The sequence below is a fragment of the Mytilus edulis genome, chromosome 1 (assembly GCF_963676685.1).
Source record: "Mytilus edulis chromosome 1, xbMytEdul2.2, whole genome shotgun sequence".
Classification (NCBI taxonomy): Eukaryota; Metazoa; Mollusca; class Bivalvia; order Mytilida; family Mytilidae; genus Mytilus; species Mytilus edulis.
The window spans coordinates 72,187,371-72,202,352 of record NC_092344.1 but is presented as its reverse complement, the minus strand read 5'-3'; the positions used below and the strand labels follow the sequence as shown (position 1 = coordinate 72,202,352).

The 14,982-nt window shown below is 31.2% G+C and overlaps 1 protein-coding gene across 2 annotated transcripts in view; it reads left to right on the top strand.

Moving 5' to 3' along the window:
• Positions 1-14,982, top strand: part of LOC139489543 (trafficking protein particle complex subunit 13-like) — an 84,933-nt gene that overhangs the window by 945 nt on the left and 69,006 nt on the right. The gene's annotated exons all lie outside the window — the stretch shown is intronic.

Sequence of the window (14,982 nt, the reverse complement as noted above, 5' to 3'; positions counted from 1 at the left end):
CTTTAATTACTTGACCGCTAAGAAAACAACGCTTCAAAGGTTAACAGATCATAAATAATCCTGATAAAAACAATAGGTGTGCAATAAAACAACGTTGACAATTTCAATTCCTAATTAATTCATATATAATAACATAAGTTACCCTGGTTTCATGAAAATATAGCCACATTGTTTAAAACTTTTGTGAACTTCCCTGTTTACACCAAAATTTCAATATGGCTGTGCATGGTCGGGCCTACTTTTGTAGTTGTAATTGTGGAACCTAGTGTACATATTTTCACGAATTCATATGCTAATACCACCTGAAGACCATTACTTAGCAAAATTAACCCTGATTATAATAAAATATTGCACACATGAAAAGGAGTAGACGATTTTAAAGGACCAGTTAAATTTATTTGAGACGTGCTTGTGGGTTCCAGTTGTAAGGAGAAAGAGATTTTTCCCCACTTTTCACTTTAAAAAGTGACAATAATAATAGGCAAATCCAAATTATAACCTATAAATATGATTTTACCAAAAACCAAACTTGCAAATCTCTTTTCAATGAAAAGTTATAAGAAATTTAATGAATCATATACTTTTTTCCACATCGTCCCTATGCTATTTTCAAGCTTGAAAATTTCAATGTTTATATGTTATTTTTCGCAATAAAGGTGGGATTTGGTGATTAATACATGTAACAACAGTTCTGTCAAATATCAAGATAACTTTTATCATTATAGTAATCATGTTTATATTATAATTAAAGATTATCATTTCTAATAACTAAAAATGTATAAAATAAAAAAACAAATTACTGAAATTATAAGATCAAGGCACGCTGTCACTGTCAAAACAAAATGGTGTATCAATAAATAGCACAGGTAAAGTCTCATTCTAACGACTGTGATGTAGATATTATTACACTGATTGGTGTAACGGTTTCCAGTCCCATTGATATAATAGTCCCAGTCTATACTAACATTAGTACAAAAATGTAATAGTATAGACTGTCCCTGAAAAATTTCACTTAGTAACAGATGCTACTGACTGGAAGATTAGCTGATAGCAAGGATTTGTGTATTGATACAAATCCTTGCTGTTAGATATATGTACAAGAAGGTTAATGATATATGTATGTGTAAAGCAAAATTCTATCCAGATGGTTTATAAGTTTTTTTATGAGGAACATATTTCACTGTGAAATATTATCCATTGTCGTGATATTGTTTCTAGGAAGTTAAAATATTGAATAGTTCATAAATAAAAAACTTAATCTTAAAAAGTTTGCGAATACTATGGACTTATATTAGTAGATTTAGATATTCATAGCTTAATATAAACCAAATAAATGTATTAATGGGAAATAGTTTCACAGATTATAATTAAAAAATAATATCCTGAAATAAAGTCAATATCATTCTTTTATAAGACAATTGTCTTGAAACATATGAAACAAAACCAGAAGTATATTGCTTTGGAATTGTTGATCATGTGACAGAATCATTATTCATAACAACAATATACATGATATACATAGGAACAAAAACAATTTCAACAGCTGGATAGTTACATTTACCCATGAAATATTTTCAGTCAGATTAATTTTTTATTAAAGTCATCCTTTTATATAAATTTATATAAAAATGTTAAATCAATGGAAAATTTCACTATGAAATTGATTCTGAAATATAATGTTTATAAAATGAAAACAGTTCAAAATTACCTCCCTTTGATTGAGAAATTATGCAAATATTTTTTCTACCTCGGCATTGTTCTAGCTACAAAGTTTGAACATACATGTAGCGCAGCGCCCGCCCTTATTTATAGACGCCCTTGCATTTTTCCTTCCTTTCTCGGGCGCCCTGCTGTTTTTATTGCGGAAATCTCCGCATTTCTGCCTTTGAAATACCATTAAATTTGTAATTCTTTGATGAACAGGAAGTTCATAAACTGTCCAATTAAGTGACTCATTAAGTGTATGGCTTCACTTAACAGCTTTGGTGTCAAACACATTGTTAAATAACACCAATTACTTCATAAATTATTTGTGTATTTCAAAAATGACAAAATGCGATTGACAAAAAAATAATGAGTTACTTCCCCTTATATTTTACATTTCACAATATTCTTTTAAAGTTTATGTTCTTATTTGAAAAAGATTTAATTTATAACAAATTGAATGCAAGTGCATAACAGAATATTACTTTTAATTATTTTCAACTTAAAACATCTTAAAAAATAAATATTTTGATAGCTATATTTTACATCTTTACTTCCATTAATTGATTAAATTTATCAAGTGCATTAAAGTAATAATTTGACATTATTTGCAGTGGACACTGATTTAACAGTTGATTACCTTTAACAATTCTCTTTCACTCAAATTAGTAAGGAAAGAGAATGCATATATGTAAAAATTAAAAAAATTAAATCAAGGGGGCTCGTGGGTCTAAATCAAAATTTTATTTTAATATAGGATTTCGCTATATTTTTCTACAAATGAACTTAAAAATAAAAATATGGGGTCACCGTTTATTTACGTTCACAATCTGCCTTTACATTTTTTCTGTTGAACTAATAGGAGAAAAAAAGGTAATATCGAAATAAAAAAAGAACTAAATTACAGAAATCGCTCAATTTTTTTTAGTTTAAGTACAGCTTATTTGAAAATGATAATAAAAAATATAGGTCACTGATGAGTTAAAAAAGATATTTTAATTTTAATGCCAAAAAATTGCATTTTTGCATCAAAGGGAGATAATTTGGAGCTTTTTCAATGATACATGTATATACATTTTAAAAGTCATCTGGGGCCAACACAAATTGATATTTTTGAATGATTAAACAAAGAAAATTGTGCCAAAAGTATTGAATTATATACCTCAATTATAACAGAAACTTGATTATACCATAGTGCTGGAGTTATTTAAGCTACATTGTAATAAATGAGGCTTTTATTAAGTAATTGCCCTTTTTTTCTATGACATTTACATGTTAAATTGCCCTTTTCAAATCCTGGCTAAGACACTGCTTGGTGACACATTTATCATTGTGGTTAGGTATGTATTGAATGTGAGTACTTTACATAGTACAATTGGATTGTATCTCACAAGCTCCTGTAAAATGTTGAACGGAAAAGATATACTGTTAAATACTATTCGTATATGAGGGCAGGGCTCACACTACTTCTGAATTATAGGGAGAAGTGACTTCTCTTTTTGAAACTGATAGGGAGAAGTGGTGAGATTTGAAAGAGATATGCTCATTCGTGCGGTGCGCTACAATGTTTGGATTTTACAATAGTATAAAGGGCCATATGTAAATAATGTTCTTTTTATATTGTTCAATTCATATCTGAGTAAAAAAATTACAATTAAAGTAACTTTGAAATTAAAAGTTGTTTAAGTTTTACTAAGGTTCTTGTGAGAAACTACCAACTAAATATCTAGCACTAAAAATTTATTTTAAAAAATGTAAAGAAATTATAATATGGGCAGGAATTCGCTAATGAAATTTTAGGGTCAATAGTGTTTATCCAATAAAAAAATAAAGAAATCATGCAAATATGGAGAATAAACATTGTTTAAATATCAAAGTGGGTTAATCTTTATTGCCACATGCAAAAAAAATGGATCCAATTAAAAAAATCAACAAGAAATCAGCCCTTGTTATGTGCCGGCAGTGGAAAATTGTAGACAAAAAGTGTGACATTTCTGCAGTGGCAAAACCCCAAGTCATATTTAGAATATACCTGAAGAATTGTTCTACTGTAATAGATGAAAATCAACTGCAAAATGATCAGTCTATCGATTAGAAACCCCATTCTGTACAGAATCCGATTATTTCTGCAAATAAAATATGCTTGAAAATGGACAAGTGCATGTAACTTTTCGCGTCAACAAATGTTACATGCACCTTTTTATCAGCTAATTAGCTTTGGAAACAAGTTATTGGTCCAGCATTGCAAGATTTGAAAGGTGTCAACAATGGGTACAATTTGGATTTCATCATTTTCATCAATCAACTGAAGTTTGAAAAATATAGAAGGTAAGAAAATTTATTTCATTTTCGTGTCAATACTGCCCAATAATACTCATCTTTTTATAACAGTTGTATATTTCTTATAGTAAGCATTACCATAATTATTTTTTCCACATTTCAACCCGCTGACAATTACATTAAAAGGTGGCTTTGTTATCTTTCACACTTGGCATCTACCAGTGATCCAGCAGATGATAAGAGAGTGGGACCAGGTTAATTTGACCTCACTATGAAGTGTTACATGCACTTTCTGAGTAGATTAGGTTCTTTGATAATGATGTGTGACTTGCTTTGCAATTTTATCAAAAAATATAAGTTTATCTTGTATTTAAACAGGTTTGACCCTTACGATACTCATTTTATTGCTGGAGAGATTTCTGTACATAACATTGACACGAAATATTTACCAAGGATTGGTGTCTATGATACATGCAAGAGCTTTTTTTTGTACGGTTTGCCTTATCAATCTAATTTTTTACATGAAATACCACAGATTAATTGCCAATTTGATTAATTAGTACTTGTATTCTTTCTCAGCATTATAAAGATAACTGGCCACTTAATTTGAAAACATAAAATGTAACATTGACACCAGAATAAAAACAATATTACTTTATTACACTTAATGCATAATTGGCCAGTGTATAATATCAAATCAAATATAAATTTATGCTGAATTCTTAACAGAGAAGTTGTTGATCTTTCTTGATTTCTAGACTTACAATATTTACTTGTAATTCTTATCGTTTAAAGGCATGTAACATTGACACCATCTTCTGCGTCCAGGTTACATGCTACAACCTAATAAATGTTCATACAATTATTCAATCAATAAAATCTTGTTGAAATTTAAATTTGCTTCATAAAAATGCTATTAAAGAAATAAATGAGTTTTCATTATTTGTGTTTATTTTTTTCCTTGATTGACTAGCAATTTTTCCTCATCATTTGTTGGTGTTCCTGTCAATGTTACATGCATAACCCAGAATTATAATGTTTTAAAAGCATTGATTTCCAAACCCCTGATATGAGCTTTAAAATGAATTTATCTGAGTTTATAAATGACTATCTAACATCTGAAATATTGTCATCACACAATTTCGTTGATGCTTATATGATAACTTTATGAGTAACATGGACAGCAACTTTCATGTAAGGTCTTTTTTGTGTTACATGAGAAGATTTTACTGTGATGAAATCAATAGTTAATCTAATTTTTAATATTCAAAGTTATTATTATGATACTTATTTTAAAAAATAATGTATAAAGTACGTAAACCCAAATTAAACTTTTTTTCAATTAAGAAATTGTGTATGTAACATTGACAGAGTCTATTATTTAGACTTTTACATGTTCAGGCCAGTGTTATGTGCGTGAACAAAACTTACTACCATATCATGCATATGGAGCTATTATTTTATTTTTATTTTACAAATGAAAGCGTTTTCAAGTTTTCCTGTTTAATTTGTCTTTTAACACTAGTTAGTAACATTGACAACAATATTTTGTGTCAAGATTTTTTTATGTTACATGCAAAGGTATTACATGGTATTACTTCCTTAAAGTCAGACTTTTATATAATATTTGATAACCTAAATGATTAATTAGATATTACTGAGCAGCAATAATATTATTTCTCCAAAGTTGAGTTGACTATTAAGCACACCACTTTCATCTTATGGTCTTCATGTACGTAACATTGACATACAACCTTTTACTTTTCTGTCAATGTTACACGCATGAACAGAACTGATAACATTTACTAACTCTTTTGCTCTATAAAGAGATTATTGATAATTTAACTTGTTTTACCACCATCAAACTTCATCTTTTTTTCTAAATATAGATATTCTTTTTGGAAGTGTATTTTCTTCATTGACAACAAAATTGGTGTCGGTCTTGAAAATTTACATGCAATTTAAAAAAAAAATCTACAGGCAATATGAACCTAAGAAAGAAAAAGAGGACAGGTAATAAATGTGACAAAGAAAACTCTCAGGAAGATGCTGCAAAAAAATACTGTCCCTGTCAACCAGTCAGATGGTGATGTCCCTGTCAGCCAGACAGATGATGATGTACCTGTCAGCCTGGAAGATGGTGATGTACCTGTCAGTCAGTCATGTGGTGATGTACAAAAAAATGTACATATCAGTCAGTCAGTTGGTGATGTTCCTGTCAGTCAGTCAGTCTGTGATGTTCTTGTAAGCCAGTCAGAGGGTAATTTTCCTGTCAGCCAACAGATGGTGATGTCCTAGTCAGCCTGGCAGATGGTGATGTTCATATCAGTCAGTCAGTTGGTGATGTTCCTGTCAGCCAGTCAGATGGTGATGTCCCTGTCAGCCAGTCAGATGGTGATGTCCCTGTCAGCCAGTCAGATGATGATATCCATGTCAGCCTGTCAGATAGTGATGTCCCTGTCAGCCTAGCAGATTATGATGTCTGTGTTAGCCAGTCTGATAAGGTCCCTGTTAGTGACTCAGGTGGTGACGGTCCTTTCAGCCAGTCAGATAGTAGTGTTTGTCTGTGTCAGAAAACCAGGCGATGATGACCGTGTTTGCAGACATACTAGTGATCGCCCATTTGACCATTCTACAGCAGGGTAGAAGATAGTTATTTCAAAATCTTGTTTATTTATCCCTTTTCAATCACCAGTCAACACATGTATTTACTGATGCTCATTATAGAAATCATGAGGAATTCAATTTGAAACATTTTTTTTTTAATTTGTTATGCCAATAATTGACATTCCAGAATTTCTTTTGCATTATAAGATGTTCAGGCTCCTTCTGATTTCAAAATAATAATAATAAACTCATCATGGATACCAGAATTGAAATTTTGTAGGCCAGACACGCTTTTCGTCTACAAAATACTCTTCAGTGACGCTAATGAATCAAAAAAGTAAAAGAAGGCCAAATAAAGTTGAAAACAGGATAGTGGTCTAGTGGGTGTTGGTTTTCTCTTCTGAATTGTTTTACACTGATCATTATGGGGACCTTTAAATTATGGCTTCCTGTAGCATGTGTAGTTTTGGTAACAAGTTTTCGAGATGAAATGGCATTGAAAAATCGAAACAAGAAATTTGAGAGTTTGTATATTATTGTAAATTTTATAATCTATGCATGTATTTTGGTTCTGATTGAGGGTAGATTAATTGTTTTTTTCTTTTTCTTTTTTCAGATAGATAGTTGAAGATGTTGGAGACAGAAAACAAGAAACAAGAAACTTGTTTTGAATGTTTGAAATAAAATTTATTTTTTAAACCTTAAAAAGTTATCATAAATGTAAGATTAACCAGCAGAAATAAAACAAGATATGGGGTAATGTCTCTCAGACAACCTCAAAAATGAAACCCAAATTGTGCTTTATAGAAGTTATGTAAACGATTGAAAATAAGATTCTCCATAAATGCAGCTGTATCAACAGATTTGTCCATATTTTTCCTTGGTTTTTCATACTATTAGTTTTAAGTGTAACTGTGTCACATGAATGAAGGATACATGTAATCATTTTGTACTCTTACTTTGTCAGTATTAGTTATTGAGTGAGAAACTTGTGGATGCTGATGCTTGTGTGGTGGTTTTATCAATCTCATCCTGTGCATAAAAAAACGGGTTACTTACTTACTGATGATATAAAAATGTTTCATGTTGTGGAAATTTTGGATGACTCCTTCATCAATTGATCTATCTTTGGTCTTAGTTTTATTTTTCTGGTTATTTTGACATTTGAATATCTTTTAATTTAATTAGCCTTCCATGGTGTAACACCATGAACAAGCATAACTACTGGTATAGTTAAAAAAATATGTCTGCTGTCTGATTTAGGTGAATGGTTTGGGTATTAACCACTACATGTATTTAAATAATATCATATATGAGAAATGTGGGAGTATAATTTACATTCAGATGGTTGTTTGGAGGCTTTTTATATCTTTTAAGGTCAATTTTGGCATGGTTCATTATTCATATTTTTTATGTCCACGTTACATGCAACATTTACGTCACTATTTTATGACAGAAAAGAGATAATTGCAAAAATATTAATACAATTTTTTAATGTGAGGGTAACACAATGAAAAAGAGCCTTTTCATGTTCAGAAACAAAATGATTCTTACTGTATTTATCTCTTAAACATTTGCATGTAACATTGACAGAAAATTAGAGGAAACCTGTTTTCACAAAATTTCTGGAAGAAATGAAAATACACATTTTAGAGTTTAGATGAAAGACAATGTTTTGTGATCAAAATATATGGTATAGAATGTTGAATGAGTTAAGGAATCATTAATCTCAATTTGGAAAAAGTGTCCATGTTACATGCTCCAAATTCATTAATTGCTTTGGTTCCAAACTGACGCAAGTTTAAAAATGATTTTTTTTGTTACAAATAGAAGGACGCCATTTGTAGCAATAATTTGTAAAAAATTTGGAAGCTTATATTGATTTTTATTTTTTTCTTACAATGTCACACTTAAGTAACATTAGCGAATTCCTGCCCATATATCAATTACAATTTAATTAAAAATTATCTTGTGTATGAAATTCAGTGTTTCTCATAAAAAAATATAAAAGTTATTAAGCTGGGCCATAATATATATTGATATTAGTATAATAGTCTCAGAGTTAAGCAACTTTAATCAATAGTTTGAAACAATCCATAAAAAATATAGGGAATTATATACACCAATCAATTAGATGTAACCAAAAGTCTCTTAATGCGTGTGGAATGCGTAATTTTTCCCTTTGGGATCAATATTCTTTTGTCAGCTGTTCCATCCGTGCGTCCGTAGTAATTATTGTAAAAGTACGAATTTCTGTCATAGCTGGTCCGGTTCAGATCCGTAGTTTAGAAATCGGTCAATGGCGGACAAAAGCAAGAAAATTTACAAAAATAAACGATGTTTGACAAGTTATTTGGAAAGGAACATGACGTTTTTAATGCAATAAATGGATTAAACATTTACTGGAGGCAACTTTTATCACATTTAAATGAAGTAACAAACTTATTTTGCCGCCGAAATTTAGGTTGATGTACGTTTTCGAGTAACAAGCACCGGAACTTGCGGAAATGCACGAAGTGATAAAAAGTTGTATTTTTATCAAATAACCTGCTACACACTACGAAGACAATGCTTCAACCTCTTTTCTAAAGATAATGAATCGTTTATGTCTGAATTTCTTTAATTATCAATAAAAAATTGATGTTTCATCAACTTGGTAAAAATTGAAAATGTACGGTGACGAAAGCGACTGAAAGCGAGTATCGTCAAGAACAGGGCGACTTGTTTTCGCTTTTGGGTGTCGGGGAAAGCGAAGTGACGGTCGGGAAGGCGACTTCTTCGCCCAAGTCGCCTGGTAGCGTGAGCCCTGTGAGGGATAGAACTTTACTTCACTGGAAAAATCTTCTCGTGATATACCATGTCTGGAAAACATTTACTGTGACAAATTCTCTGCCGGATGTAATATCACAGAGGAAGAAATAAACCATTACATATGAACATGTACGTATACATGTGCCTATGTCCCCAACGCTATAATCATCAGTTATTTTGCCATTGCTTCTCATTGACAATTTATGAATAGATTTTTAAAATGATGAATAAATTTCTGATTATGTTTGCTCCCGTTTTTATTTGCACCCCCACATTTTCCCTCCCATTTGAAAAGGTTTTGTTCCCACTTGGGGGCATTACATTTTTTGTTTGTGTCCGTTTGTCCTGCATAAGGTTTAAGTTTTTGATGAAGTTGAAGTCCAATCAACTTGAAACTTAGTACACATGTTGATGGTTCCCTATGATATGATTTATCTTATTTCAATGCCAAATGAGAGATTTGACCGCCATTTCACAGTCCACTGAACATAGAAAATGATGCGCTCGTCCCTCTGTCCCGCTTCAGGTTTAAGTTTTTGGTCACGGTAATTGTTGAAGAAGTTAAACTCCGATCTACTTGAAACTTAGTACACATGTTCCCTATGATATGGGCTTTCTAGTTATAAAAGTATGCGTATGGAAGCACCAGTGTACCTAGTTCTATGTATTTAAAAAAAAAAAAAAAAAAATCCCTTGATTTTGATTTTGATTTTTCACAACATGTACCTCTTGGATATCTTATCATGTTAGTAATAAGACATTGAACTACTTGTAAATTAACTATGTGTAAATATCTATTTTGGATTGTGCATGTATTGTAATTTGTATACAGTGTAAGATTCTTAGGGTAGATTATTTTATTGTAGCTAACTGTGAACTGTAACCTCTTTGAATAATTTGGACACCAACTTATTAAGAAAAATCTGAAATAGGTAGAGTGAGTAGGTGGTAAGGTTCTTAAGGCAATCCTTCACATATAACACACCAACTGAACTCCAGTATTCCTGGGTTGATTTCCTGAAAACTTTACATTATTGTTGGAATGATACCTGTTCTAGAGTTATGCCATTGGCATTGTTATTGCAAGGTAATTTTCACATAAAACTGTATGCCGCAACTTGAGTTTGCTTGGATAGATTTACTTGGATAGATTTACTTGAAGTTTCATATAAGTGTTGGAATCAGTGAACATAACTCACAGTTTGATTATTGATAATTGAGGGGAAAAAACAATTGATTACTATATCATTCCAGAGTTATGGGACTTTGACCATCAGATGAAGAAAATATAATCTTGCAGTTTTTGATTATCTAGCTCCTGATTGCTTGTGTAAGGATTGGTGAATGTAGAATTTGCTTTGGATTTTGAAACATTTTTAGTTTGTCATTCTGGAATTGAACTTTATAAGTTATATTTGATATTACCGGTATTCCTGTATAAGCTGTATACCTGAATTTTCATCCATTTATTTCAACTTATATTCCAAGTGAAAACCATATGAATAAATGTTCAATCAAAAATTAAATCAGAAAACTGAAATGGGTTATTAGGAGTACTCAAAAATAGTATCCTGTCCACATTTACCTGTGAGTAGGACCTGTAAAATCATTCCAGCTTAAATGTTTTAGTCTTCAGCTGTTCTCATCTCTTATTTACTTCTTTTCTGTCATCAACTTTAAATTTCTCAAAGATCTTTTCTTCTGAAATAGGACATCAGTGGCAGAGTGGTGTGAAGTAGTACAACTGCTGTTTCAGTAGATGGACATCCCTGAGGTTGTTAATTTTCGAATTTGCACATGTCAGGTGCCTTTGACTCCAATCTTAAATGACCTAGATTGTCAGTTTCTTTTCAAAAGATTGGTGGTTTTCATGGGGCACTCAGGCTTCTGCCACCAATAATAACTGATAACATGAAATTATTGCTAAAAGTGGTGTTAAACAGCGACCAATCAATCTATTTTGAAACTGACGGTCAAATTGAAACCTTGCATGACCTTACAAGGAAAAATCTTTTTTATTTTCTTAATAACTTGAGTTGTGCATGTATATAAATCTGACTTTTATATGTACATGCAGAGAGGATTTTTGATTCTTTTCAATTTTACATAGAACTCATGCTGAATTTAGCCAGTTTTAAAGGAAATTTCTCATTGAATGTTAAACTTCTGTTTCCATATCCTATGAGGGTTTGTATCTCAGTTTTTCTTTCGTCATAAATTGCATTTTGCAGCTTTCTTAGTTAAATAATACAGACTTCAGGGGACCTCTTGTTATCTGAAGGCTAGTTCCTGTTGATGTTAAACAATGCTAATGTACCAGTTGTTCTAAACAGCATGAATATAAGATAGATTTGGTGTCAGGATAGTAATTGTCACAGAACATTAGATAATGGACAAGCTTGGTAGTAAGCTAATGGAAGCTTATAATTATAGATTGTTGTATATCATGTAGAGAAATGTCAGGTCTATTCTCAGATTAGTGTGCTCAGATACTAACAAAATATTGATTTTGGTTTTTCTTTTCATGATGGATCTTTTAGATTTCTTTGTTTGCTTCGGTTAATAAATCTGTCTTGTCAAATATTGATGTTTATGAAAAAACAGTAAATATATTTCACTGAGTTTTATTTGTAGTGTGTTTTGTGTCAATGACAATATTTAAATTGTTCTGTGGTTTTTCAGAATATAAGAAAAAATCTTTATATTATCTGGAATGCTTGTTTGCTTTACATGAAGATTTTTTAGTAGAGATAATTTTAAATATGGACATTATTGAAACAACCTTGTACATGTTTTAATACAAATGAATCATATGTTTTTTTAGGTTGTTTTTCGGTACCGGTAATAAGAAAATTATTTTGTTTTGATAAGACTCACTTTGGCAAGAATATAAACCATACATTTCTGCCATAATAAATCAGAATGTTTAAAAAGTCAAAAGTTTTGCATACCTATCAATCCTATTGTTATTCTACTGTCAAAGGTGGACAATTGTCAGTCCAAATTTTCATGTATTGCATGATACTGGAGGAATGCTTTACAGTCAGAATATTGCAAAAAATAAATCAGCCTCAACTTTTTTTAGTAATTGTGGTGTCCTGCCGTCGGTATGTCTGTCCATTCATCTAATTTGGTGATCTATTACTCCTCCTGAATTGCTGAACAAACGATTTGTCAAATATTCTCATGATATTTCATGTGCTTACAGGATGTGCTTTTGCATCTCCTATTTCATTTCCTCTCTAGGTTGATTTTTTGGGTTTAATAGTTTTGCCATGACATTAATTTAATCATATCTGTACACTAAGTTGCATATGTGCATGATGTGTATCTGTTTCTCATCTACTAATTAGAATTTAATGAATCTGTCTCAGAATCTTCACCATAGAATCCCATTGTGCCAATCTTCATGCTTAACCACAAGACCATCAATTACCATAAGCAGTATGAAGTCAACTATTTTAATATTTGGTGTATGGAATAATTGTAAGGTGTACATGTCTGTCTGATAGGTTTCATCTGACCTTGACGGTGACCTCAATTTCATGGTTCATTAGTCAAATATTAGTTTTTATGCTTGAGTATATTTCTCATATTCTTGATGATTATAAGTTGTAACTGTCTGTTTGGCAGTGCTCATAAGACCTTGACCTCAAGGTCATGGTCCATTGCCTGATTGGTCAATGTTAAAATTTGTGGTTTGATCTGTTTGATCAGGTACATGTACTATATTATGTTTGACACTGATTTATGGAATGATTGTAAGGTATACATGTCTTTCAGGCATGGTTCATCTGACTGACCTTATTTTGATAGAACATTGATAATTAAATAGTATTATACTTGTAATAAAACTGTTAAAGAATTTCAACAGGAATTCAATGATAAATTAAACAGGCGAGACATTTCAGTGTGTGCACTCTTATTACTTTTTTTTTAAGGTAGAAATAAAGAATTCGCCGTTTCAGAATCTAATGCATTCTGGGATTAAAATTTTCAAAAGCGTACACCAAAATTATTGTGATTGGTTGAAAACACGATAAACAATAGAAATTCAACCATTGACTTACGTTATTTTCATTTTGGTGTAAGAACAATGAGATAACCAATAATCCTTAAGATCCTGGAAAGGCGAATTTAAAAAAGATTTTTCTTATCATGTCAGTATCAAATCTACTGAGCTAATTATGGATACCCTTCTGGGACAGATAATGCCTAGAGAAAATCAATATTGCATAATCATGTACTGGTAAATCATAAAGATACTCTACAGGGGTATATTATGTCATAATAGAATAGGATTTTTTTTCTGCAGATATCAATAACCTCAAAATTGTCATAAAATAACCGATGTAACATTTAAAATAGGTATTTCAGTTTGGAAAGTAACTGGGAAGAACTTGACACAAATGGGTCTTATAAAATTTACACTGAGATCTTTCAACAAAATATATGTTACAAAAATTTGTTGTTAAAAATTTGTGTTTTCGGTGACATTACGTAAGAGTGAAGATTGGTAAATAAATATTTACCGTTCTTTTGGGTGTATATAAGCTTTCCTTGCATTTTTGCTGCTACAGAGTTATAGAACCTGTTAATGAAAAGATGGACATTTCAGATTTTGTATAATGATTTGTTTTCTTTCACTATTTCATATGAAATATTTATGTTGTGTAAAGAAGACATTTACAAGAGAACAAGTATTGAAGTCAAATGTCATTTGCTTACAGTGTTCTTACAGCAGAACAGTCTATTAAGAGCAAGTTAGCAGAAGTATGTTATTTTCTTGCCTTAAGAAACATAGCCTTAAGAAACATAGGGCTATTATTCTGGGGCTTTAGCTTCTACAGTTTAAAAGGTGAAATACCTTTATACTTTTAATCTTGCATACATATCTGATGCATTATGTTCTTAAACTTCAATTTGCATTTGTCTAGTCAATACATGTATGTCAATGTCTTTGACCTTATTTTCATGGTTCAGCAACAAATTAAATACCTAGTCACTAGGTTTTTGGTAAGTCCTTTAAGTTGATATGAGCACATTTGTGTATTAAGGACAACACTATTCTGTATATGAACTATGGTAAGGAAAACAAGTCTGTCTTGACAGGGTTTACCTGACTTGCCTCATTTCATTTTTTTTGGTTTATGTTAAGTTCATATGAATAGGTTCATTTCTCAGATACATGTACTATAGTATAAGTAGTACTGAGTAGGTCAACTACATTTGAAATATGGAATAACTGCCAGAATTGCATGTCTGTCTTGCGGGGTTCACCTTACCTTGACCTCAAATATAATGGTTTATTGGTAAATAATGTTTTGAGATTACTAGGTCAGTTTTGAGGTACTACTATAAGCAGTTGGTCACCTAAAGTTGGTTTATGGAATGATTGTGTCAGTCTGTAAGGGTTCATCTTACCTTGACTTCATTTAAATGATTTGTTGTTCCATGTTCAGTTATCATGTCTGTTTCTCAGGTACTATAAGCAGCAGGTAAACTTTATTTGGTTGAAGAAATGATTGTAAGATGTACATATGTATGTCTGTTTTGAAGGGGTTATTTGACCTTGACCTC